Source organism: Tenrec ecaudatus, chromosome 7 (assembly GCF_050624435.1).
Source record: "Tenrec ecaudatus isolate mTenEca1 chromosome 7, mTenEca1.hap1, whole genome shotgun sequence".
Lineage (NCBI taxonomy): Eukaryota > Metazoa > Chordata > Mammalia > Afrosoricida > Tenrecidae > Tenrec > Tenrec ecaudatus.
This window is the reverse complement of record NC_134536.1, coordinates 46,183,812-46,207,823: the sequence shown is the minus strand read 5'-3', so window position 1 is coordinate 46,207,823 and position 24,012 is coordinate 46,183,812. Positions and strand designations below refer to the sequence as shown.

At 41.0% G+C, this 24,012-nt stretch overlaps 1 protein-coding gene and 1 pseudogene across 1 annotated transcript in view; one reads left to right on the top strand and one right to left on the bottom strand.

Annotated features, from left to right (window-relative positions):
• The window catches only part of NKAIN2 (sodium/potassium transporting ATPase interacting 2), a 1,177,559-nt gene that overhangs the window by 1,093,920 nt on the left and 59,627 nt on the right, over positions 1-24,012 (top strand). The gene's annotated exons all lie outside the window — the stretch shown is intronic.
• LOC142453079 (eukaryotic translation initiation factor 4E type 2 pseudogene) lies at positions 9,176-9,964 on the bottom strand (annotated as a pseudogene).

The following is a 24,012-nucleotide window of genomic DNA, read 5'->3' as shown; positions in this document are numbered from 1 at the left end:
TATACAATTCAGAGAAAGGTTGTGATTACCCATTGCTGTTGATTAGATACTGACTCACAGTGACCCTAGGGTCAAACTGCCTGTGGTAGTTACATAATCATTTGTCAATTTGAGGATTAAGAGTGTAGGGATGGAGTCCAACCTGTCAATCATATCATGACCAATGAGGTCTCTGTGTGGGCATGGAACTTCTCCTGAGAATTCCGGAAAATCTGGTGTTTCCTCTTTGGAGGTAGAAGACACTTCTCTCTACTGACTCCCTGTGAAGATTCCCTGAGGAGAAACCACATGGACTACCCTGATGCAGCCCTGGAAGCTGGAGAAGTCACGTGGAGGCCCCTGCCAGCGCTGAGATGCTTACAATGCCACTGGATCCATAGACTTTCTACCCACTGGCCTGCGATCGTCCTGCACTCGGCATCATTGCCCGTGTTTTGTGAATCTGAAGAGGACTTGGTAGATTGGTATCAGACATAAGGGCTAATATCACATGGGCTTTAACTGGACTGGGTTGGGATGCTTTCTTAATGTACAATTACTCTTTATGTAAAACTCTCTCTTATATGCACATGAGTGTTTATGAATTTGTTTCTCTAGTCTCCCCAGACTAACACACTGCCCCGGAGGGCTTCCAAGGCTGTAGATATTGATGCAAGCAGACTGTCATACCCTTCTCCTGCAGAGAACTTGTCAGTAACCTTTTAGTTCGCTGCTGGGAGCTTGGCCACTGTGCTACCATGGCTCCTAAGATAAATAGTAGGATTTCTAAAGGAAAGCGTATGCTAAACGTGTTGAATTACAAAGATGGTGCTTTCTTGGTTTGATTGCTTAGGAGATTGATTGTTGGTGTTGTTTTAAAGACGTATAATAGGAACTAGTACAATATTAGCCAAGATCAATGTGGCTTCTAACAATTGGAATGTGCAGTAGAATTGAAGGAGAGACGCTCAAGTGGAGGAAGGCAATTGCATGCCATTCTAATAGTAGGAAAAAATAAAGCTCACTTAAAGAATAGAAAATTAATACGGCTAGAGAACACTGAGTTTTAAAGAGTTGTGGTTCACAGGAGGAGGAGCGAGTAACCCTTGAGTAGAAAGGAGGATCAAAAGATAAAAGACTGCGAAAGTTGGGAATTAGGATTTTACTTACTTGGTCTATAACAGAAAAGTATTAAAATCAGAGTGCTCTTGACTGATCTATTATTTATTATATCATTTGGTTTTCAAAACTATAAATTACCAGCAGTCTGAATTATAAAGCACTTGGCTTATCTCAAAGGTTTGAACATTTTCTGATTCACAAGTAGACTCTGAGCTCAGCTGAAATTTTCATACACTAATCCTTAAAACTCAAAACCAATTATTTATTTGGTCACATGGCCAGCCTTCACAAATTCTAACCCTTGTACTTCTAATATTACTGTGTCCTGAAGTCCGGTGTTTAAATCCCTCTGCATCCCTGGATTTATTCTCAGAAGCTGCAGGAAATCATTTTACTTAAGCTTATAGGATCTTAACATGGGTTCTTGAACTGGAAAGGGAAATATAATTACATACTTTATTATCACTAACCTAACATTTCTTTCTAAACGATCGGAGGGGAAAAAAAAGCAGTACTTGCATTGGCAACAGTAGGCATGATGTCTATTAATTTGCATTAGATTAATTATAAAACACTTACTAGTGCTTATACTCATCACTAATGTAAAATTCTAATTATCAAATCTGCTTCTAGATCTTAGTATTTACTCAATTGAAAGAGAGGCATGTATGAGAGGCTGCAAAAAAGTTCATGGAAATTTCCCATTTTATTTTCATTCCATTTCCTCACAAATGTTCTGAAGGCCTCTTGTATATTAGTATATTATTTTTTTTAATATTTTGATTATGACAACAGGTTTTCTTTTTAAGCCTTTGAGTTAATTGTATGCTTTTAAACATGTTCTTCTGAAAAGACCTCATTCTGCTCCACCAGGCTTTCGGAGGGCTCTTTGGTGTTGAAAGGGTTAAGAATGTATGCTGGAGAGGGAGCCAGTGTGTTACCTAAGTCTATAGGGGAGGGGGAACGCCCTCCTGCTACTGCTTCTCTGGGCTGTGAGAAGCCTGTGTTAAGTCTTTGCTTTGACTTCTAAACCATCTCTTTCTGTATTTATCATAATTCTTTGAGTCAATACCTCTGAGTCTTCCAGGACAGATTTTCCTTTTTTTATCACTTCAAAGTTGACTGTAAATGGCTTCTTTTATTCAGTTTACTCTGAAGTCAGGGCAGGCAGGAAGAAATTAAGTTGAAAGGAGTAAAACATACTAAGGAAAATTCTTTCAATTAAACGTTAATGCAAAAAATGCCATATTTATTCCCTTGATTTGTATGACTTTAAAGTGAAATTCAGTCTATTGAATGAATTTATCACCAGGATGCCTAAAAGCTTGAAACCTTTTTGGCACATCTTTTAACTGCCTTCCACTAGGGGATAAAATGTAAATATACAGTTTCCACTTAACCAACCTCCAGATACTGTTTGTGAAATGTAATGAAATAATGCGTGGGCCTCTCGGACAGAAGCTGCTCCCTCCGTACAAATGACGATCATCATTTTCATAAATATTTGAGGTTGCAAGCTCACAAAACCTTCAACACTCTTTTCAGGTGACCTGCGCCTAGGAAAACGCAGCCAAAGCATGTTGCAATTGAAATGCCTGCCTGCTTCCTTTCCAGGGGAAGCAATAGAGTCCTCGTGAATAGCTCGCTTCAGTTCCAATGGCTTTATCCAATGAGACCCGGACCGACTTGGCCGGCCATATTGAAAGCTTCCTTTAGTGATTGACTGCATTTATAGAAAGGCTGCAACAATCGGGAAGGAAATGCGGGGTGTGCTGTTTCCTGGCTCAGCTCAGAGCCCGGTTTATCAAGCTGCCGCACAGCCCGCCTGTCCTGAAAGGCGCCTGTGTGACTTGGATTCCATTTCACAGAGCCACACTGGATCCTCTTATGTCTCGCCAATTAAATTATCTTCTCCTTCCTTTATCCCTGCCAAAGAGGCTCAAGCTGAGGTTCAGTCCCCTAAAGTTGTTCTTTGAAATGTTGTGGAAGGCCCGGCGGAGACTATGAGCAGGCACAAGGCTGAGTGCCATCTTCCCTGGCCCCAGTGGTGGATAACAGAACGTCTTTGAAGTACTTTCTTCTGGTGCACACCACTCCTCTTCACCTCTGAAAACTGAAGGGTCTCTGTGTATGCGTATTGAATTAAAGTATAGCCCTACCCAAAACATGGTAAATGTAGGATTCCATTCTCACTGTGGCAGTTAGATGACAGCCGAAGCATTACCGAGCTAAAGTCAGATGGGTTAGGAAATGCTGAGCCTCCTCATTGATTCTAAGCACATATTGCTTTCAAACCCCTGCTGTCCTGATACACATCTAGAACACAGGTAAATTGGTATGAACTGTCTGCTATTTAGCAAGGTGTACTTTCTGCACTTCGCCTTGGCTCTTCCCTTTCACCATCGGAAGGTTTCAAAAGTACTACCTGAAGAAAGGGTGTGTTTATCTTCAAGCAAATCCAGGTATCATAATTGAACTTTTCACGGGTGCTATATTAGCACGGAAGTCATAGCTGTCTGCAGGGTGTGATCTGCAACCTTAAGCTCTAGGCTTGCAGGGGACGCAAGAGCCTTCTCTAAAACACTTGTTTAAAATGCCTCTCGGAGCTGTCGAGATTGACAAGATGAATTTTGCTTTTACTATTAGCATCGAAAGTTTGTGGATTCAGGGTTACCTTGTAAGAGTGGGCTAGAAGCTTTGGGGAGGTGGCAATCTGCCCCATTCACCAGCATGCCAACTCTTTCTGAAAATTCATCATTCTCAGCCCCCTGTTCCTTCTAGGTGGCTCCTTTGTCCCCTTTTCCGAGCGGATAATACCCACGTTGTGACCATGAGCATCTGCTGAACGGTCCCTTCTGACTCTGAGTGAGCGCTCCAGTCGCCTCCTCCGCTGGGGAGTCCACTCCTCAGACATCCCTAATGGGAGGAGCACACCAGCAACTGGGACCCCAAAGGAGGGACTCCTTCAGAGCCTAACCGGCGAGACTCTGGTTTGGAGACGGCTGTGGATGACAGTGGGAGCTGAAGATCCACTGGGGAAATCTCACAGGATGTGAGCCTCTGGTGACTTCCTGAAGGAGGGATCTGAAGACAGAGGTTACCAAACAGAGGGCCTGGGAGAGACGAGTACAGGAGCTGAAAAGGATGACCCGGACTTGAATGGTCCAAACCTTGTCAGTTGATGCCCCCCCACCCCAGCCCCCGGGACTGATGCATGTTGGACCTGATCTTGTTTTCACCATTTTCTGGTTGGTTGGTTTGTTCTGGTTTGGGGGTGTTTTCCATATTGGGGTTCATCTCAGACGTATTTTGTCATTGTATGTCTAAGGGTAGTCATTTACTCTTGAATATTTGTTGTATGCGTTTCTGTTTTCAGTATATGGAACTTCGGATGAATGAACCTGCAGAGACCGTGGAGTGAGGGCTCTGGGGGGTGCGGTGGGACAGGGGGAGGCAGGGGAACTGAAGTCAAGAAGAGAGAAAATGTTTTGAAACTGATTGTGGCGGCACTTGTACAACACTCACTATGATTCAACTATGGAACGGTATGCAACCTGTATTAACTCCCACTAAAACGGATTGAGGGGAAAAAAGAGAGGAAGTGAAAACACATTGTCAGTCCTGAATAGGCTGTTACACTCTAATATACTTATATACATAATTTCTATCATTAAAGCATTTTAACGAGATAGTCGATATTTTTTCGACATGGATTCCCAATCTAAAGAATAATCGTACTCCAGCGAAGAGCTTGCGACATTCTAGACAATGGACTTGTACAAAGAGAAGACTTGTTCATCTGTCAGTGTTTGTCTTGAGTTGTCTTTGCCCTTTGAACTATAACTAACACACATGTAAGGTTTCAAGGATCACACGTTCCTAGTTTTTAACTAAATGTCCTTTTCCTAGTATTTTTTTTTTACATTTTACTTTATTTTTTTTTAATTTTAACAACTTTTCCTAGTATTTAACTGTGCTTTTTTAATGTGAAAGATATTTTCTATGGAATCTATTTTCATTCTTTCCTGTACTGTTATTTCTTATCTTCTAAATTGGGGTTTAATTTGCTCTTCTTTTTCAAAACTTAAAGTAGAAGCCCAATTATTGATTTGACACTTCTATTAAATTAGCACCTTTTTCTTTCATTACAAATTTTGCTGTCTTTCATAAACTTGGATCTGTTGTAATTTATCAACATTCAATTCAAAATATTTTAAAATGTACCTTGATTTATTTTTTGCCTCATCAGTTATTGGGAAATGTGGTACCTAAGGTCTAAACAAGAAGCTTTCTGGCTTATAGCACTGCTATAAATTTTAATCACCTTGACAACAACAAAATCAGTAACATGTAAATTCTTATGAATTCTCTAGATATATTATTATTACTATAATTCTATGATTTAACTAGGTTAAAAGAGAGCATACTCAAAATAAGTTCAATTTTTAAAAATTATGGACACATTTTTATTTTTGTTTTTCAATCCATGTCAACAGTCAATTTTAGGTATACCATTTTGACATATCTCAGGGTGACTCAAAAGATTAACCCCACTCAGCTGTCAGTTTGTCACACCGCAGCGGTTAGCATGTTGCTGTGATGCTGGAAGCTACAAGCTGCACCACCAGTCTTCCGAACACCAACAGGAGAGTGCATGGTGACTAAGTTTCATTGGAGGTTAGTGTAGTGTTAGCTAGCCTGAGATAGAGGAAGTACACATGGGCTTGATTTAAAGTAGTTTGTGTTGTACGAAATATTTAGTCTTGCTTCACATGGTGTCCTGTGATCCAAATATAGATTTGAACAGTGAAAATTACATGAACTTGGATTTTTCCCCATGTAAAATTTAACCTTTTTTAGGAACCAAATAATACACAGCTCCATGGTGTTATCTTAAAAAGGAGCCAGAAATGCAATGTACTATTTAGTTAATAAAGAGCTCTGGTGGCTTAGTGACTAGTGCATTTGGCTGCTAACCCTAAGGTCAGCTATTCGAGCCCACCAGTTACTCTGCAAGAGAAAGACGAGGCTTCCTGCTCTCATAACGATTTACAGCCCCAGAAATCCACAGGAGAAACTCTGTTCTGTCCTAGAGGGTCGCTATGGATCATAATCGACTAACTGGTAGTGAGTAAAAATGATAAATACAGATATAAATTTGAACTCCTTTATTAAAAGTAAAAATCCCAGTCTTGTTAAAAGATGGCATAACTTCTCCATCTGTGCACAGAAACTCTTAAAAGAAGAAAAGTTAGCATTTCTCTCATAAAGAATCTTGGAGTCAATCTGAAACATTTAACATGAAATATCCATTTACTTCTTTATATTAAAATGTGTTCTGAGATGTTTACTGCATAATTTGAAGAAGAAAAATTGAGATCTCCAAAATATTGATGGAAACCGTTATCATGTCTTACATTTTCCACACTCTACATTACCCTCACACCTTATAGATCGGGGCCTTTTCAGTTTGTTTCCACTCCTGTCGAGCTGTGTTCTGGCTTCCCTATACCTAACCTGCAGTCTCTGTATACATTGCTCAGACTCCATACCAAAAAGAAAGACCACTGTCACCTAAGTGATGCTGACTCCTCGTGACCCTATAGGACAGAGAAGAACTGTCCCTTTGAGTTTCCACACCTTGAAATCCTTTAAAGGTTGCAGGCGTGTTTGAATGACTGACTTTATGGTTGACGACTCAAAGTAGCCAACATGGGTCCATATATAGCTCCCCTCAGGAATCCCTTAGTACCAAAATCCTTTTCAAATATTCCTTAGCTTCTTTTGTCTTATCCTGTAATTTGTGGGTCTTAATGCATCTCAAATTTAAAATGAGGATAAATTAATAAATGAGTATAATTTCATCGTTGGAAATATCATTGAAAACCATATCTAAGAAAATAGAGCTGATGCAATCTATGCAGTGCGATTTTCTGAATATGTGTCCCCAAATTTTAGAAACGGGACTGAAAACCAAGAAAGCAAGGGAAGGGGTGTTTTGTTGTGCTGTGTAATCTTTATGCAACCACAATTCAAGACTATCAAGAAAGAGCAGGCCATCCACCACTGAGGATTAGCCACTGAAAGCATTCTTGATAGCAGTGCTAGATTGATGTGTAGCGGCCAATGAGCCCCCCACGTTGAAAGGCACTCACACACAAACTGGGGAAGAGCTGCCTCCTCAAAGGAGAGTTGGCTTTGATGACGTGGACAGAGAAAAGGTGGGGGACTTCACTGCGAATGAAGCACCACTCAAATTGAGAAGAAGGAGCCATGAGCATCCATCATTAACTGAAATATAAATGCACAAAACAGAAATTTAGGAAAAATGGAAATGATCAAAGTGAAATGGAACACATAGAGACAGACATTCCAGGAATTTGTGAACTGAAGTGGACTAGTATTGACCATTTTGAATGTAAAATTCATCATTTACTATGCCAGGAATAATAAATTCAAGAAGAATGAAGTTAGATTTATTGTCAAAAATAACATTTTAAGATGTATCTTGCAGTACAATGCTGTCTGTGATGGGTTAATATCTAGTACCTACAAAGAAGACCATTATTCAATGTTACACATTAATAATTAAGCCCAGAGTTTAACAAAATGAAGAATTCGACCAACTTCTGTATTCTGAAATTGATCAAACTTTCCATTAAGATGCATTGATAAACATTGGTGATTGGCAAGTACAAGGTGGAAAAATGAACAAGAATGAGTCCTTTGTGATACAAATGAAGCTGGAGTCCTGTGATAAAATTTTGCAATACCAGCAACTTATTCACTACAAATACCTTTCTTCAACAACATAAATAATGACTATAAACATGGGCCCCACCAGATGAGATATATAGGAATCAGATGGACTACGTCTATGGGAAGAGATGATGGAAAAGTTCGATATCATCAGTACAAACAAAGCCAGGGGCCAACTGTGAAAGAACCATCAATTGTTTGTATGCAAGTTCAAGGTAAAAGAAAAAAAATAAAACAATCTCTCAAAAAAGAGAGAATAAGTCATTATAAGGAAATGTAAAAAACCTCGAGTTAGAAAATGTAAATGGAATTATGCATTCAGCTGAACTCATGCTGAAAGAATTGAAGAAAAGTTCAAGCCTTTAGCTACAATATTGTATGATTTTATAAAGAAAATATCTAATTATGTCCAAAACAAAAAACTTAAGCCCACAATCATCAATTTGATTCCAACTAATCGTGACCCTATACACCAAGAGAAGATGGAAAGGAGAGAGTCACTTTCTCAAAAAGATAAGAGTTTGACAATGACGTTCTACCATTGTAAGAAGTAGTATATGGTACTGGTATACGAACCGAAGGTATTCAAGGAAGACATTCAAACTGTGCTGAAGGCACTAGGTAAAAACAAGCTTCCAGGAATTTGCAAAATGCCAACTGAACATTTTCCAGAAATGGGTGCAGTACTAGAAGCACTTACTAGTGTATGTCAAGAAAGAGTGCGAGGCAGCTACTTGGCCAACCAATTGAAGAGATCCAGACTTGTGCCCATTCCAAATACATGTAACCTAACAGAATGCAGAAATTCTTGAACAGTGTTGTACTTATCACATGCAACTAAAATGATGCAGAGAATATTTAAAAATTATGGCAGGGGTGCATCAACATGGAGGTACCACAAATAAAAGCCAGATTCAGAATAGCAGATGGAATGAGAGCTTTCATTACTGATGTCAGATGGCTCTTGATTGAAAGCGCGGGATACCAGAAAATGGTGTGCAAGTGTTTTACTGACTATGGAATGACATTTTACTGTGCAGATTATAACTATGAATTACATTGTAAAGAATGAGAAGGGCAGACTACTTAATGTGCTCATGTGGAACCTGTGCACAGACCACAAGGAAATCCTTAGGACACAGGGTGATTGCGATTGTATCCTTTTTTTTTCTTTTGGTTTAACACCGTTTATTAAGTGATCTCAGCAGCGGCTGCAGCTGCTGCGCGTCGCCGGCTCCTCCAGTCCCGCTTGTCGGGTGCACGAGGGTCTTGCAGGTAGCTGCCAAGGAGTCGAGGGCCTCTGGGGGTGGCGGCTTCAGTGACGCGCCGTCCACATAGGGCAGGCGCACGGCACGTTCACCCGCGTCATCCAGAGCTTTTGAAAAGGGAGCCTTTGGGGGCCCTGCCTGCCTGGCATTTTGATGCCCTCGGTGTGGGTTTTGTACTCCATGATGGTGTTGGGAGGTAGGTTCGGCACGCGCCCGAGCGTGCCCCGGATTCGAGTGTGGTGGCTTGGTCACTGGCAGTCTTGTTCCAGATGGAGATGATGTCCTCCTGAAACCGGACAGAGACCGCAGCCCCACAGATCTCCTCCCAACCACGAACGAACTGCTCCCCCAGCATGGCCAGGACGAGGTTCTCCCAGCAGCGCACCGCCAAGCCCTTCACTTGCCCGCGTTCTTATTCGCATCGTCCTCCCACATGGGCTTGATTCCTTCTTTGAAGAGGTGGAAGTCACTGTGGCTTGTCAGGTCCCCGGGACGTACCATGTGGCTGTAAAGCCTCCAGAACTGCTCCACCGAGGCAACGGTGCCAATCTGCTTAATGTTCTGCTCGGAGCTCTGTGAGCTGGTGGGCCGGCCGGGGGTCCTCCTGGAGTACCAGAAAGCATAGTTGTATTGCGGGGGGTGCTCTGCAGGCCCAGGAGCCACAGCCTTCCTCTTGCCGCTGCCCTGAGGCTTGTCTGTTCCATTTTTTCCTGCTCACCATCTTTCTGTGTGCTCTTTTCTTCATTCTGACCATGGTCCCCACTGTCATCGTCTTTCAAGGCGTCGAACTTGTTCATCCTCTCGCCGCCGCCGTCGCCGTGATCGAATCCTTTCATGAGATCTCGTTAGTCTTTGTGCTGAGCAAATAATCTAAGAAACTGGACTACATGAGCATCGAGGATTTCTTCCTTGAGTGCTATTGTTCTTGATCATACACTACCTCTTCAAATGGGTGCACATCAACCCGTTTTCTTGTCGATGCAGTGATTGTGTACTCTTTTATCTTCCTCGGATCAAATGAGTCTTAGTAAGTATTGCTATAATGTATGAAGAAATGGGTAATTTCAGAAGAGATCTGGAACAAATCCTAGAGCCAAAAAATAAATTAACTGAAATCACACGTTTATTGGGTAGACGAGTAGCACTGTATGAAGTAACAAGTGAAATGTCATTATATTTGAAGCCGAGTCAATATATACTATTCAAATTGCAGCACAGGTTGATTATATACATAACCTTGATTGATAAAAAGTGAAGAAGACTTGACATAGTCACTGAGGACTATGAAAGACCACATAGAGCCTTTGGTATGGAGTATGAGTAAATAAAATGAAAATCTTCACATAGATATCAACAGATCACATCATGGTAAGCAGGAAGACTGAATTTGTCAAGGATTCCCTTTTGCTAGGCTCCACGGTCCACATCCACGGGAGCAGCAATCAAGAAACCAGGATTGCATTTGGCACATCTGCTGCACGTGACTTCTTTAAATCCTTAGAGAGCAAAGATGTCACTTTGATGCTGAAGGTGTGTTGGACTCAAAGCAAGGAATTTTCATCACCTCATTTACATGCGAAAGCTGGACAATGACCTACGAAGGCCAGAAAAGAATCGATGCATTTGTTACAGTGTAGACAAAGCACGTTGAAAGCACCCTGGGCCGCCAGAGAACACACGTATCTTTCTTGGAGAAAGTACAGCCAGAATGCTCTTTAAAACAATGGACGGGTCCATGGACGAGCAGATGGATTCTGGGCTCCCACTTCACTCCATCCCCAATCCAAGAAGAGTTAGTTCCTATAACATGGCCCTGCCTTCATGAAGAGATCGCTGAAGATAAGGGTGCTACAGCAAAGTGTGGTCAAGAAAGCAGATGGGGAACCACGATCTACTGGAATAATGTCTGGAGTCTTCAAGGCTTGTATTCAAACAAGCAGATAGATTCAAATGTCAACTAAGTTCACATGGGAGAAGCACACCAGCCTGTGTGATCCAAAGATGACAATAACAAAATCCAAATATGAAGGGAAAAGTACCTGAGCTTAAATTGTAAATACCCAATTTGTAGAAAGCTCTGGAGGACCCAGGAACCCACAATCCATCTGTAGACTATCCAGTCAGATTAAGCCACTGGCCACTGGAGAGGAACTCAATCAGCTTTACCGTCAGACACAGATTATTATAAACCTGATTATGGTGGATTATGACACTTGGAGTTGACCTCCCTCTTGTCCCAACTTGAAATTTGTACTAGGCTTAAATATTTCTTCCTTGTTCCATGACAGAAATTTCTTCTCTGGCTTTTTAATATTACTGGTGGTCTTTTCTTTCTTACTCATAATTTTAATTTTTATCTTTATATTCTTATTATTCTGTTTCACTTTGTGTTTGTTTTTATTGTTTCTGTTAGATTTCCCAATTTATTAAGCAGAGAAGGAGTGAACACAGAGACGATGACTGATGCGCTTGTTTACTGGGGACAAGGGTGGGGAAGGTGAAGAGAATCGTGGAGTAAACAATGAATGCAGAATGGGGGGGGGCGCCCTGGAACTGAGTGTGATGATATATCTGTCACTCTTTTTAAACGCGAATTAATTATGGAAGGGTATGATATGTGAATTTTATATCAAAAGAACTTTTTTTTTAATAGCGGGTAGCTAGATTTTACCTCACGCACCCTGTACATGAGAGTAGTCACCGGAAAAGGACATCATACTTGACCAGTGATGAAGAAAAGACCCTAAAACAAACAAAAAAAGATAGATAGAGTGGCTGTAACAATGGCTCAAACAACCAAGTGGTGAGAATGGTGAGGGCGGCGCCATGTTGTGCTGAGGTGCACATAGTGTCTCTAGCAGTTAGAACTGACTTTATGGACCCTGACCACAACCTCTAGTGCTTATAAAATATGCATTCTTAATTTGCCACAGATTGAAATGCAATATTAGACTGCTTCCAATATAAGAATCCTTAAACATAATTTACTTTATATCTTTTCTTATTCTTTATATGTTCTTGACCTATACTATTTTTCTAAATGCAATTAACTCCACAATATATTTTATTATTTTTTAATTTTGATATTATCTTTTAAAATATGAAATAAAAACATAAGTTTATCATTATCTACTTTAGTTTCCAATTTTCTTCCTCTTTAGTGTATTTCTATATCTCCACCTAGCTTCAGTTCTCCTTAAGTAGTAATTATTATTTTTAAAATGTACATCTGCTGGCAATAAGATTCTTTTCATCACCTTTTTTATTTTAAAAATTTCCCTGGAGCTCTTGATTGAATGTTCCCCCCTCAAAAATATATGAATTGAAATCTTGGTTATTTGTGACTCTTAATTTAATAATATGATTGAATTTCTTGACCCTGCATAGGAAATATCACCTTCTATAATGGAATCTTCAGGAGAAAGAAGGGGATTTTTCTCTTGAAAAGAGTGACTGTCTTGGATTCTCAGAGGCAGTTCTACCATGTCCGAAAGGGTCACTATGAGTCAGAATTGACTCGATGGCAGTGAGTGACCTGCATGTAGATGAATTTGCCTAAATCTCCTAAAGATGCCTTCAAAAAAAAAAAAAGATTCAACAAAACTAGCTTTCCAACTGGGCCACTTCAATGAAAGGCCAAGAAGTCAGCCCAGAGGTTATGCTTATGATTTTTGGAATATCAAGGAGGAAATCCTGATAGATTGTCTTGAGGGACATAGATGGATCACAGAGCCTTATTAGGAAGAAAATAGTTTGAAGAAAACAGAAAACTCTACTGGTGAGAAAAAGGCTCTGAAATGTGCACTGAGGGGTTATTTTCTATCATGGTTGAACCTGCTTGTTTTTCCAGAGTATCGAGGATGATCCCACAAGAGGGAAATCATATCTCATCCGCTCAACTGCGCTGATCTTGCCCCTTCAGGTTTCATTCTTTCCTCAACCCAAAGAACATTACAAAGGAACAAGATCTGGGTTCCTTGTGGAAACCAAAGCTGCCATTTTGATAAGGCATAAACCAAAGATTGTAGAAAGAAAGATGGAAACACCACTTTCAGAAGTGTCTAGATGTAAATGGGATGGGGGCAGAGGGATTTGTTGAGAAACAATGGCATCAAGTTTTTGTTTAATAAAGTACTCTATTATTTTATAGCAATAAAACATCTATAAGCAAATTCTAAATTATGTGATTTAAAAAATCAGTTTCTATTCTTTAATGTAGTTCCTATCTTCTTCTTTCTTATCAAGTCTCATATTGTGTACTAATATTCTACATTACATGTTATAAGATCTTAGTTTGTTCTTTTCTCCCCTCTTAGGTAGTGGAGTTTTTTCCTAAAAGGGAATGAAATTATTGGCAGGTCATCTTAAAGCTTTAGCTGTTCTGTTCCCTTCATCACTAGCGGTGAGAAAACCTCTCGGTCTACGCATGATCTTCCCTCTTAACATGCAGAAAGTCTGAAATGTTGATGCAGCCCCAACTTGACAATTCCTGAAGCCCAGGTTTTCTTACTTGCACAGCCGAAATCTCTGCTAAGTTCTGTTGGCTTGACAACATTTATTTGTTTGTTTGTTTCCTGGGCTTCTTTTAATTTCCTAAGGTCATATACAATTAAGAGGTCAGCCAAGGATTTGAGGGTATTTTCTATGCCGATAAAACGCATAGCTCTTCTCTTCTTTCTAGCGCTCTGTCTGTCCAGAACACCTCCTCTGCTCCCTGAGGAGCACAGGACTGTGGCTTTTCTGTTTCCGTTTTAGCTGGTCCACACATATTTGTTCGTTAATTTATTGGTCCATTCATTTTTACTTTCATTTTTCATTGGACTTCTCCCACTAACATGAAATCTCTGGGAAAACAGATTCTTTCTCTGGTACCATTTTATTTCCAGCACATAATTTCATGTATATCACATAGTAGTTCTGCAAGAGATCATAACCGATTAACACTTTACATCATACCAAATGATAATGCTTTATGTACATTAGAACTATGATCACATTCATTCATGCCATACCATTAAAAGTAAAATCAGCAGAGTATTTCTAATCCCATTCTGCAGACGAGGGAGCTGGGGGAGATGCCAAAAACATTTAAAACAGAAAAACATAGCCTGCATTCAACGGGAGATCTTCAGGCGCTACGTATGGAAATGTGTATTATTTCTACGTGGTATGTTATTATAATGTATGGATGTGTTAAGGATAAGAAACCAGGATGGAATGAATGAATTCTTTATCAAGGTTCTGTAACCAACCTTATTGCAAAGGAAAGCATGCATAAACTGTACCTTTCTGTCTGTGTGGAGAAATAATGAATCTTCCCCTGAACAGCCATCTCAGCTAAGTTCTCTTCCCTGTTCAGCAAGACATCAATCTAATCTGCCATCGGGCAGCACTCGCTGGCCAGTCTGTGAAACGTCCTTCTGTCTAAACTGTTCGAGGGCCCAGGCTCCTTATTCTCACTATCCAAAAAATAAAGAATTAGACCGCTCTGATACTACAGAGCTCTAAGCCTAAGAGGCGATAATACAACCTCCAATGTCACAGTTTTGAGATAACTATAAATAGATATCCATCACAAAGTACACTTTCTGTAATATTTCCTAAATACGTAAATTGTCTCATCACTCATACTTCAAAATTTGTTGACCTAGAAAAATGCCTTCTGTTTGCATTTCCCCTGCCTTACCTTCAGTCTTTTAACAATTTGCTTGTTATGTAATTAAAGCTTTTTTCCCCTCTATTTGTTCCTCACAGTGTCTTTCCAAAGCCAGAAACCGGCATGGGAGTGCTGTGTAAATCCCCAGTTGAGAGCACACATTAGGGAAGTACTTCAGATCTTCACAATCACTGAAATCCATTCATCCCTTAGAAAATATGTCTTTCTGGTCTTAACATCACCTCTTTTCTTCTCATGCAAAGTGAACAATCCCGTCATGTGCTGCTGATTCCTGGAAGCCACAGTTTCAAAATCTGGAGTGTCTCACATTTATAATGAACTGCTTCATTTAATTCCAATAGATTTTCAATGCTAGGCATTCATTTGGTGAGCTGCGAGCAGCCTGTGGTTTTCTTAGATCTACGGCATAAAGAAACTCCTTTTCTTTTCCTGATCCTATACCTGTCTGGGAACGGTGACACTTGGCAAGACATAGTGATAAGAAAGGCCACAGCTGCCTTGGGCAGTCAGATACCGAAGCCAGATGATTAAACCACTCGGTACCAGTCCCTAAAGACAAACCAGGGGTGGGGGTGGGGGGTGGGGAATGTTTTGAATGCTTAGCATTAAAAAGTAGTAACAAAAACCCTCTAGCTCTAACCCCCCTGCCAAAGTAGTAACAAAAACCCTCTAGCTCTAACCCCCCTGCCTTTACCGTCCCTCTGGTTAATAGAGAATGCGAAGCGGGAGGAACTATAGTTGCCGAATGCCTGTTTATTGGAAGCTGTTTTCTTCATCTGTTGGGTGGGTGTATCAATTAGATTCATTTTGAAAGTGTGTAAAGGGAAATCGCATTTCTATGTCTCCACAGTGTGAGGAAGACAATTTTCCCCTTTCCGGTTTCACCAGCACACTCAGACATACATATTTAAGTTGCTGGTCCTTCCTGTGCCCTGTCCTAATTCAGGCACATTGAACAAAAAAAGAATCAAACCATATTTAGGGCAGTTACATTTGCTAGATTAATTGCAAGTGGTTGACACTTTTTTTTCTGGCAACTCCTAGACCTATTTGCTTTTCGAACGCAAATCCTTAATCATAAACCTAAGCTAACTAATCAGGATTGGAGTAGACCCTTTTTTGAACACTCTGGTCCCCCTCTCGCGATGAGTGTCTTTGTCGTAGGGAGGGGCTCGGGGAACACCAAAGAACAATGCTGGTGCTTTTCTACCTCATATTCTTCTGGATAATCAGGAGTTAACTCGTTTCCCTTTATTCTCTTCAACTTGCTGGAAGCAGGTGGCAGCTCTCTGCAGAGCTAGATACTGTCAGCACTTCAATAGCTCCCTGGAATGAGAGCAGTCAGATCCAATAGGGGTTAGAGAAAATAGAGTACGTATTTGATTTAACGGGAGAAGGGGAAAATATTAGCAAATTAAACATGTCCTTTTAAAATGTGAAGCCAACAGTTTTAAATTTAAAAACGACACACTAAATCGTGCAGTCGAATGCTCGCCATCGCCCGTGTCTGAAAGCAGCTCAGTCGGCCTGCCCGAGTCTGCTCTGGTCTCCGCTTCGCTCGTGCCAGGCCTTCCTCCCCTTGGAATGGTGCTGCTCCCGCTCATTGCTCTCCATTTACGCACTCCAACTGCGGTCCCCTCTCTAGAACGAAGGTGATAAAACACAGCCATCGCTCAGGAACATGCCAGCTGGGTGTCTACGAACAACGTGCTGAAAAGTACCCTAAAAACCCACTCCCATTTCCCGACAGATTCGGGCGTCCTGATGAGAGATATTAAGAAGTTTGGTTTCCATTTTCAGGAGGATAATATCTTTTCTTTTAACTGCTTCTGCATTTTATCTATTTGAAGACACTATTGGGTAATTTACACATTTTAATGTTCTTTCTTTTTCACACTACCCCTCCCTTTTTTTTCTCTCTCTCTTCATTGCCTAAAGAATGCCTTTGCCTATTAATGGCTCTCTTATTCACTAGTCCTCCACCTGTGCTATATTTTAGGAGCCCTGGTGGCATAGTGGCATCGTCCTCACCAATTATACTGAGATCCTGAGGGTCAGCAGTTCAAAACCCGCAGTCACTCCACAGGAGAGAGGCCCTTCTGCTCCCACAGAGTGTCTCCTCTGTCACATAGAATCCTGTGCGTCGGCATCGACTTCCCGGCCGTGAGCTGGCTTTTGGAGATGGTGTATTTAAAGGCCACCAGAGGCTCCACAGTAAACTGTTTCACCTCAGAGGACTGATGGGTGTTCTCGACTCTCCCTTGTTTCTGATCTCATGCCTAACACAGCCTTCTTCCCAAGAACTCACCATACCACCCTGCACTTCAAACAAGGGCCTAGCACGCTGACGAGGGTGAACTTGGGTGAAATGGAAGCAAACGGTCCCAAAGAGAAGGGCAGGGAAACAGGTGGGTGAAAGGTAAACTGCTGGGGGCGTTGGTTAGTAGGTTAAATAGTGGAATACAACGTTGATGATATGAAATGTAGCCCTCCACCTAATTTACAATTAAAAATTGCTATTGCTATATTTTTAAAAAAAAGAAAAGGTGAATACAAAATGTGCACAATGACTCAAACTAAGATTAAAGAGAAAGGCGTAGGACAAGGATAGGAAATAACTTTTTAAATGGAGGAATTCAAAATGCAGTAGCAGGTGGGAGGTTTGACAAATCTTATACTATGAAAAGCCACATAATAATGAAATCATTATGAAAGTTACATGATTTCAACTTTAAAAAAAAAAACCTGACCCAAGAAAAAGAAAATTGCCTGCAGTTCTTTTTGCCATCAAGAGTTATATAAGATTGGAGAAGAAAAATGACCAGAGAAAAACATGGCAGAGCTCCCTTCTGATCAATCAATAAAAAAATAATAATAATAAACCTCACTGCCCTCCAGGGAATGCTGACTCATAGCAACCCCCAGCGGGTTTCTGAGACTGTCACCCTTTAGGGAAGTAGCAAGCCCAGCCTCTCTCCGGTGGACATGCTGGGGGTTTCAAACTGCGGACCCTGTGAATCACAGCCCGACAGCTCACCACCCCACCACCAGGGTTCTGCTCAGTCAAGAGCTACTGGTAACCCCCAGTTTGTTTGTAAAACTTCACAGAACCTCTTAATCCTCGATTAAAAGTCCAGACTCCAGGAGCATCCTGACACTCCAAGCTCCCTGTCCCAAACCGGCGTTCTCATGGGGTGTTTCTGAGACAGCTTTATTCATCATATTGTACAGATACTTGGGATAATCCATATCTGTGAAGTGGTTCCAAAAGTACTGTGGCTGTGTGTTATTTCTGTCCATCTATGTTAAAAACAAAGTTTGAAACTAGTAGTAGCAGAAGAAGTGAAACGTTGAATAGTGTCAAATATTTTTAATCATTTTATTGGGGACTCATACAACTCTTATCACAATCCATACATACATCCATTGGGTCAATTTACTAAAGTTTTCATGATCCAGTTACTCCATTTTGAATAACATATCCTAAAGAAATAGTTTGATAATTGAATGAACATGTATGTTTTATTTATTTGCTTACTTATTTTTGAACATGGATGTGTTTTAAATAGGATGGGTCTTTAATAGAAAAAATTAAGCCCCCAAAAAAGAACCAGAGATGAATAAGATTAAGTTGCAAGATTATGAGGAATTCCCTTTTTTAATTGAGTGTGAGTTAATTTTGAAATTAATGAAACATGCAATGAAAGATTAATCTCACAGAGTAAGAATGGTCACCGATAGCTGAAAGGTGATATTGACAGCTGAGCTGAGTTCTGGAGACATGGGGAGAGTTCTCCAGGTGAATGAAACAGTTCCCTTCACACCAAAGGAACCGCAGGGACAAACAGTTAGCTGTTAGAGGCGTCCTAGGAAGGGGGGCATTGATGAACAAGGGCAAGGAGCTCCGTGGGGACAAGAGGTAGTGTGCCGTGGAAAGAAAGTTGGTGGGACAGGCAGGAGGCTAGTCCTGAAATGCCCAAACGCCAGGTAAATGAGTTCCAGTGTTATCCTGAAGGCCTGGGAAGGCTCTTTCAAAGAGGAATGACACGATCAGACTGCATTCTTGGAAAGATCACTCTGGCAGCAAGCGCTGTGTCAAATGAACTGGCAGCCTATTGGAGTAGTCAACTGCAAGTAATGATGCGATGCGGGCTCAGACCTAAAGCAATGAAATAGGCTTAGTCGAGAGAAAGTTCATTTTATGGATTTTTTTTTAGTAAGTAAAAACACGGGATTTGGAGAATTGGCAGCAAGGGTGGATGGGTTGCCAATGATCACCCCTGGAATTTTGGTCAACACAGTACCTAACTAGTGGGCTTCAAACCATCCAGGGTTAATTGGAATGAAAAGGTAATGGAATTTTTCCACGGAGCCCCCTTGTATGTAGTCTGCACTGTTACTAGGAGTCAGAATGGACTCGATGGCAGTGAGTGTTCGTTAAGTGAGGGTATATTTATTATATATAATGTATACCACATCCTGTTTCCCATGCATAGCTGGGGGCTTGGTGATTCAAGAAATCTGCCACTGTATTAAAGGTGGTTCCAATATAGCAGCTATTCTTAGAAAAAAGATATGACAGTCTGCTTCCATAAAGATGTACAGATTAAGAAATCCTACTCTGTCCTAATGGATTGTTGTGTTAGTCTAGGTTGACTAGAGAAACAAATTCACAGAAACTTTATACAAGAGCAATTAAATATTGAGAAAGCATCCCAGCCCGGTCCAAATAAAGTCCACAAATCTGATATTAGCCCATATGTTTGATATGAATCTATAAATTCCTCTTCAGACTCATGAAACACAGGCAATGATGCTGAATGCAGGAAGATCACAGCCCAGTGGGTGGAAAGTCTTATGGATCCAGTAGTGGAATAAGCATCTCAGCACTGGTGTGGGTCTCCATGTGGCTCCTCCAACTCCAGGGCTCTAGCAGAGTTCCATGTGTCTTGGCATCAGAAATACCAAGCAGAGTGTCTGTCTGTATCTGGCATCCAGTCAGCTATATATCTCTGTGGCATCTCCAAATGAGGTCATCAAGCTGCAAGCTGATTGGCAGGCTAGACTCTACCCCCTCTCAAGTTGACTTCAGATTATGTAACTACCACAGTTGTTAGGAGTCGGAATTGATTGGAAGGCAGTAAGTTTGCGTTGCAGTATATAAGGAGGCTTCAAAAGCTTATGGGAAATGGAATGAAAAGATAATAGGATTGTTCCATGAACTGTTTGAAGAAGCTCATATACTTTTAGGTGGCGAATATATGTATGCGTGCTATTCACTGAGAGTGGGTACAAACAACCAGGGCAAAGAGTATGTAAAGCTAAGTAGAATGAGTCCGATACACTTCGCTCGTTTACTCAAAGGATACTGTCCAATGTGCACATTAGAATGAAGACTACTGATAAGAGATCTATACCACAGGCATGAATCTGGGAGTCAACTGCATACATATATTGTCATTTGAATTGTGTGAAGGAATATAGGGTGTATGTGAAGAAGTAAAGAGGAATCAGGAGACAACCTTGGGATAACAATTATTTAATATTCTGTTAAAAGAAAAACACAGAATAAAACTAAATTAATAAACAGGTAAACATAAAGTAGCTTAATTCCAATAGAGCCAAAAGAATGTGAGTTATATTTTGTTTTTGCTTTGCTATATTTTTATTGCATTGATAAAGAAATCATTAAAAAATAAGGTTAGAACACTGTCCATAGACAAGCACTCTTAAGGACACTAGATGATATCTTAGGGAGACTAGCTCTAGTATAGAGCCGAGAGGTGAAAATCCAAGTTCTCTGGAAGAAAGGCATGTGAAGAACAAATGGAGAAAAATCCTTCAGAAGTCCTAGTTACAGATGGGAGAGAGAGAGCGAGAACTGGGAAGCACGTTGGTTTGCTTGTGTTGCTGCCTAGTGGAACGAGAATAACAGAATAGGACATGTTATGGGTAGAGATGGTAATGGAAGCAAATGGTAAAGACTGGAAGCAGCAGAGTACAGTGTTCACAACAGGGAGGACAGGTCAGCTGTTGCCCGCACTCTGAAGCAGGGTCTCCAACTCCAGGATGGGTCAGAAAGACGTGAAAATTGAACATGGGGAACATTTCAGAGAATCCTCTCTAAGGAGGCTAACCAGACCGAAGTATCACTTATACTCTATTTGCCCAAGAGGGAGCAATTTAGCAATTGCTATTCCCATTATCATGACAAAACAGAGCAAGACAAAAAGATCTCCGATGCTAAATTAACTATAGAAATCAAATTAAAAATACTTGTTCATGCATCAGATTGCTATGAAAAATAATAGAAAAGAGCTAGAGATATTTTGAGTGTCAAAGCAGTTGCTGTTTAAAATAGGGTAATCAAATGAAACTTAACTGAGAAGATATGTGAACAAATATTGGAAGAGTTACACCGATAAAGCCCAGTACTTAGATCCTGATCCTAACTGAGATGTTTCAGCAAACGAACCCCTCCTGGAAGCTCCCTCTCACCTACGTCAATACATTTGGACAGCTCTCTGCCCAACATACAGGGAGAGAAAGAAATGTGTTCTTGTTCCAAAGAAATGTCATCCAAAGGTAGAAATTATCAAACAGCATCATCAATATCATACAAAAACAAAATTTTGCGTAGATAGTTTAAAAAAACAATTGCAGGACAGGGAGCGTCCCAAAATGTAAGCTGAATTCAGAAGTGAAGTGGGCATGACGGTTAGCATTGCTTATGTCATGTGGACCTTTGCTAAAAGAAACTACCGAGAAGATGTTTACTGACACTTCACTGATTATGTAAAGCGATTTTACTGTATGGATCATAGAAAACTAGAGAAAGCACGGAAAAGAATGGAAATCCAGAACACTTGGTTGTATTCATCCGGAATCTGTTCATTTGAGAAGACTTCAAAAAGTTCATAAAAATAATCCATTATCTCTTAATTCCATTTTTCTAAACTTTTTGAAGGCGAAGAGGCAGTCGTTGGGAGAGAAAAATGAGGATGCTTCATGGTTAAAACCTAGAAAAGCTTTGCCTCGTCGGGACTATATCAGCTCACCATACTTTTCCATCTGTGTGCTGAGCGACATAGCTGGTAGCTGCACTGTCTGAATGTCGCCTGAGGATTTCAGGAAGACTTATTAACAACTTGTGATATGCAAATGACACAACCTTGCCTACTGAGAGTGGAGAGGACATGAAGCAATTGCATGTGAAAATCAAAGACTAGGTTTCGGTATGGATTACTGCTCAAACAGAAATCCTCACATTCAGCCAATGAGCAACATCATGAAAAACACCCCCACAATACCACATCGGTGACTTAGGTGCACCTGACCCAAGCCTGTGCCTTTTGACCACCTCATATGCATGTGAAAGTGGGCAATGATTAGGAAGATTGCAGGGCAGGAACTTATCTCACATGGCTCTTTTAGCCATAGTCCTTGTAACTCACAACCATTACCTACTGAGGCTGGTAAGAGTAGGTGGGGGAAATACTGATAGGATTCAGTTGAGAGTGTTTAAACACAGGGCTCATTGTGATTGCCATCCTGCTGGGGATAAAATGAGCCCTCTCAGAAACCAGCCAGAGATTTTACTACCAGCAAGAGCTAGGTCTAGCGCATGTCCTCTGGACCCCGAGATACCTGTGCTGTGAACTCCCTCATCCAGAAGGCAGCTGTGACATCAGAGGAGAAGCAAAGGTGCAGCAGCAGCAACAGAAGCAGGAACCAGAGCATGAGGCCAAATAGGGAACTTCTTAACCACAAAGTAAGTAAAACGGAGAGCTTCGGGGCAAGAAAGGGGCTGGCTTGTGGAATTAGGCACCTCTGCGCACTTCATTGGAGGTGTGGTGCTTACTGATCCAAGGAGCTGGAGTTGAGGGCCGCTGGTTTGTAGACATGCTGGAGTGGGGTGTCTTTGGTCACATAATTCTGGAAGCGGAGGGACGCAGGGAGCTACAGGTTGACATTTAGAGTGGAGTTGTATGCCCTTTGGGCATTTATTAGCAGTCCTGAAATAACTTTGTAACAAGTACAGACTGAACAACTATATCCTGAGCATTTCTCACCTACATTGTAACCTGTTCACTTCCTCAATATATCCTTGAATCATGAATATTGATTGTGAGTTCCGTGTGGTCATTGTAATGAATTATTGAACTCAGTAGCTAAAAAATTGAGTGTAGTAGAAAAAAAGACCAAAAAATTAATCCTTAGAATTATTGTTCAGGAAAACTATAAAATATATCTTGGACTTCGCAAAGAATGAACAAATTTCTGTTAGAAGAACACCCAGAATGCTTCTTAGAAGTGAGGAGAGTGAGACTTTGTCTCTCATAAATTGGAACATGTTGTCAAAGGGACAGACAGGGTTTTCTAGAGTAACAAACCAGGGCACTTGTGAATATATATATATCTCACAAGAAGGAATATAACAGCTAATTAGTCCACACAGCAGTATAGAGGGCTCAGTTCAACTCACTTCCATGGAACAATTAATAAATTGGAGGTTCTTCAGTGTACGTGCTGCTGGGTCCTAGGTCAAGGAAGTGGGCAGTGGAGTCTTCCCTCGGGCAAGGCAGCCAGAGTCTACCCACAGGCAGCAAACACCAGGGTGGGTCAGCAGCAGTCAGTAGCTCTGGAGCTTAGAAAAGCAGACCTGGATGGGATATCGAACTCAAGCAACTCCAGGCAACAAGATTCTCCAGCCTCAAGCTTAGGTGATATAAGCACCAGCAGAATGGTCAAGCAGGTCTCAAAGGAGTCTCAAGCTCTAGCGACATGATCCATGGGTTGACTTCGTCCACAGATAGTGTAGCACACAGGTTGAGGTGGAGAACTAGCTAAAGTAGCAACACCCTGGTCCCATCACCAGAGAGCAAGAGAGACAGGTATGGGCCTTACAAAGCCATTTATCACTTTGCCCTCCAATCTAACTGCGACCTGATTAATCCCACATGTTCCTATTGGCCAGGTTGGCATAATAAACCTAATTATGACAAGTCTAGTCTCTGGAGAAGTCACTGAGCTTGAGAAAGCAGAGGACAGTGGACTGATACAGAACAACAATTGTGAGGATGGCAAAAACTGGGCGGTATTTCATTCTGTCTTCAATGGGGTGGTGATGAGTTAGAAACAATTTGAAGTCACCTAACAACACAAAAACACAAAACAATGTGCTTGACACACAATGGATGGATGGAT